Source organism: Euphorbia lathyris, chromosome 10 (assembly GCF_963576675.1).
Source record: "Euphorbia lathyris chromosome 10, ddEupLath1.1, whole genome shotgun sequence".
Taxonomy (NCBI): Eukaryota; Viridiplantae; Streptophyta; class Magnoliopsida; order Malpighiales; family Euphorbiaceae; genus Euphorbia; species Euphorbia lathyris.
The window spans coordinates 20,067,335-20,071,813 of NC_088919.1; the positions used below are offsets into that span (position 1 = coordinate 20,067,335).

Sequence of the window (4,479 nt, forward strand, 5' to 3'; positions counted from 1 at the left end):
AATATCAATTTTACCCTTAACATTGGTAGTAAAAAATAAATTTACATTCTAATGTTGACAAGTTAGATCAATTTAAGAAATAATTCATCAAAATATATTCTCTTTTATAAATAGTGTCATCTACGTTTCACATGTGCGTAACTTTATTATCCATTCACAACAGATCAAAATGTAACCGTCCTTTTTTTTCCATTTACTTGTTTTAGAAAAAGTTTAGATGCAAGTAAGGAGGATGCTCAAGCACATAGCCGGATAAAGAGTAAAAGAAGGCTTACATATCACTCTAATTAGTGGCGAAGACAAGGCCCACGTCCAGGCTTTTGACCCCCGAAACCACCCATATTATAGTTGATTTCCGGTTTTCGCCATTAAAACTACTTCAATTATAGATAGTTTTGGACCTCCTGTTTCTGAAAAGTTAAGATTCAGAGTGGTTAAGTAACTTATTGAGTTTGTATTTAATTACAAAATTGAACTAGGCTAATATATGATAGACGAAAAATTTCTCTAAGTTTGTTCAAAACGACTCAATATTACTTTTATAATTCAAATCTAGCTTAATTTGAGAAGTTTTACATCGGTATATAAAAATTGGTTCTGGACCGTATATATATGAAAAAAAATGTGAGCAAGTTCGATTTAACAATTCTTTTACACACACACGTGTAAAATCGGCCTCCGACCAATCCTGTATTTGCCACTAACTTTAAGAGTATCTCTAATGGAGGTGCTTGGAATGATGTTTAATGAGGTGGAGGGTACTTGGAAAAGTGTCTTGTATTGAAGTAACAATTGTTGCTTAACTTTTTATATCAAAGTTGCCAATTTTTGGCACCCTTACTTTTTTTTTAATATAAAAAAGGATTTAGTTGTCTACTATTTGTGCAATTTTATGACAACGGTTTTGATAAATGCAGCCCTTAGGGCTGCATATAAGCATTAAATGTGTGGAATATTCTCACCAATTTTCAATATATATTTAGTGTTTCAATGTATATTATTTAATTACTAGTCGAAAACCCGTGCAATGCACGGGGTATGAAACTTTTATATAATTTAGATAAATAAATAAATTGACATATTTACTTTGAAATAATTTTATATCATGCTATGAAAAAAATTTATATTATGTATATTTGAAATTAATATATATTTTTAATGATAATTCAATTTAAATTAATTTAAAAAATAATTGACTATTTTTTTTTATAGAATCTATCTATCTATTACTATATTCTAAAGTTGTAGACACTGTCTGACGTGTCGTTTTCTTATACTATAACTGCTAAGTTGTCATTTTCTAATTTCTCTTGATTATTTAATTTGTTCCACAATCTATAGACGAGGATATTTAACGTTTACGGTTTCCAAACCTTTCTATCATGTCCACCACCTTCATTTACGGTTTCAAAACCCACTCCTATCAACTGTTTCTCCCTTTCTCTCTCAAATCAAAACCGTCTCTCAAATATCTACTCTATCTTCCTCAACTACTGCTTCATTTCCGATTTCATCCATTGCTTCCGTCTCCCTCTCCCTCTCCCTCTCCCCGATTTCAATCTCTCTCTTAATCCAAGGGTAAGGTGGGTTTTCCAGGTATTTTTCAATTCAATTTCGAAAATGGAGTGGATTTATTCAAGAGGTAAATATTTTCTTTCTTAACTGCTCTTATCTTTTATTTCTTCATTTGTATGTCGCTTCTTCATCGATGTCTGTTAATTTCCCTTATCTTGATGTTATTTCTGATGTCTGCTAATTTTCCATTTCTGTTTGCCTTTGAATGTGAAGTTCCGATTCCCATTTATGATGTCTGCTAATTTCTGATTTCCGTTTGCCTTCGGGTTTTTTCTCTTATATGCAGGGTGGTGATTAGGTTTAGGATCCTTCTCTAAATTCATGTATGTCTGTATGAATCTCCTCATTTTGAAATTAGAAGCAGCGTATCAGTACTACCAGATTTCTACTCATGAAAACAATTGCTCACCGACTCTTCCCAATTAAAAAAAACATATGAATTAGCAAAGATTTTATTTATGAAGATTCGAGCCAGAGTTGCAATCAACTAAGAGCCTTAGAGGTTTGTGCCCTTTAACTTGCAGTCGAGTTTGATTTTCCTTTCTAATAGCAATGTGATGGATGACCTTTTTTCTTATTCAATTATTACCAGGTGAGCAACTATGCGTTAACAATGCACTAGAAGCAGGCTCAGCAAAGCAGCTCAATGCCTAGCCGTTTCCACGCAGGATGTATTTCTTTCGTTTTAGTGCTAGACTGCAAACGTGGCTTTTTATTTTTTCTTCCTAGTTAAAATAAATATGAATTTCTCTTTAATTGATCGTCTTTAGTGCTTAAATTTCTCTCCATATACTATATTCAATCGATTTTTATGATTAAGTTCATGGAGTCCTAAGTAAGCCATGATTAGCTTAACAGGATATTAGTAAAGCTCTTGGTCCGTTGGTCTCATGCTTTTTTCATGATACCTATGGTTGTTCTGGATTCATTTGATGATCTAAGCACCTTGGGAAGCAGGTTTGTTATCTACTAGAAACAAGATAAGCATAAATGCCTCTTTAATTTTTGTATTTTATGCACTGGATAAATATGATGGGGTTAAAGTTTCTTTTTTTTTTTGTGCTTCTCCATGTGTAGCGTATTTTGTCTATGTAGACGACCTATTTGTAGGAATCTGTGATGTAATAGTTAAACATTATTGATTAAGATTTGTTTTATTTTTTGGTCTCTTCCTTGCTAACCCTTTTAACGAGTTGTATTGAAATTGGTTGCCCAATGCATATATGCTTTGGGAAAATGACATTTATCAGCAGATTAAAAATATCTTTAAATTAATTATTTAATAATCTCACAGAATAAGATTTGAATCATATGAGTTTAGGAGGCTCCAACAACAGTAAGTTCAAGAAAGGGGATGAAATTTAGTACAACTCTATCTATAACCATCTATCTGTGTATCTATCTATTACTATTATATAAAACAGCAACCTCAGTTGCATTTCTTCTGGATTCGCGTATTTAAAACACCACGATATTTCTTAGAATCTAGCTACCCGTGTAATTTGCAAAGTTAGTCATTGTACATGCTCCAAATTGTTTTCTTTTGGGATTTTTTAGATTTCAGAATATGGATTGTTTGCAGCTGTAGCATCTTCAGGTTAGATTAAATTTCATTATGAATTTGCAAAGGCTTTTTCAATGCTCATACAACCCTTGGTGATAATGAGGAAGATACAATTGATGTTAGACCTATTTGAATTCTTCTAAAACCGTTATGCTGACTCTACTTCTGAAAAGACAGAATATGGTTGTTATTTAGAAATTGTGACATCTACATGATAAAACTTGGTACTTAGGTAGGTAAATCGTTAGTCTTCTCTATTTCAATTTTCTCTTTTATTGGTGCATTTACGTTAAATATGCTTAGAATAGTTGCTATTTAGGCTATTCAAATTCATAACATTGTTGTTTTGTTGAGAATAACTACTATTACATTCAAAATATGGTTTAATTTATTGGTATTCGGTTTTATGTTTTAATGCTACACCTTAGTAAGTTTGGGATTAGAATGCATAAGGTAGGAGTTCATTTTGGTGGTCTCCCTTCTGATTGTGTTTTATTGGTTGTATCAAATTAAAAATGCAATTCCTGAGAATATTTTAGTGAGAGATCCTAAGTTGGTTTCCTTTAGACTGGTTGCATTTGTGATCTTTCTTTATGAATTTGTATTTACTTTTAAATTCTTTTCCCTGTATTTGGTACGATTTTCACTTCAGATAGCTAAACATCAAGGAGTTAGTGTGTTTCTGTCACAGCAGGTTGGGGGTGAAGTGAAATGACCAAATAAATTTCTTATAGATCGTACCAGGTAAAGGAAGTTGGAGTTGATGTCAGCATAAACTAGAAAATTATAAAAATTCTAAAAACGTGAAAAATTGACAATTGAATATTCTGCTGAAGATATAGTAATAGATCCTTAAAGATTCATCATATTGTTATCTTTCTTGCTGTTTGGTAGCAGAAATCATTTTGGAACTTGCTAAGTTGATTTTATTTTTCACTGTAATATTGTAAAATAACTAGCAGAGATAGTATAATAAGGGATTTCAATCCACTATAATTGGATTTAGTCATTCCAAATATGTATAGAGGCAACTTGAAGAGCTTGATGATAATAGTAAGAATATTGTGTGGCTTTTAATGGTGTTGTACAAAAGAAACTCTCTATTTGGCTTCAACTAAATTTGATTATTTTGTGTTTTTTTTGTTACATTAGTCATCTCTTTTTAACCATTTTTTTTTATTAATTTAATTACATGTTGATGTTTCTGTAGCAGAATCTTACAATTGGAAATACTCTATCCTGCACATATATTTATTTTTTTAGCATTTCTGAGTTTCGAATCTGCGTTTGTCTCTTTCAGCGGCGGAGCCATGACTTATAGGTCGGGTGGGCTAGACCGT

At 31.8% G+C, this 4,479-nt stretch overlaps 1 long non-coding RNA gene across 1 annotated transcript; it reads left to right on the top strand.

The window, feature by feature from the left end:
• Window positions 1-1,380: 1,380 nt before the first annotated feature.
• LOC136209441 (uncharacterized) lies at window positions 1,381-4,089 on the top strand. Its single transcript, XR_010677535.1, has 3 exons — window positions 1,381-1,642; window positions 1,862-2,077; window positions 2,168-4,089. It is a non-coding gene; the product is annotated as an uncharacterized lncRNA (long non-coding RNA).
• Window positions 4,090-4,479: the final 390 nt, after the last annotated feature.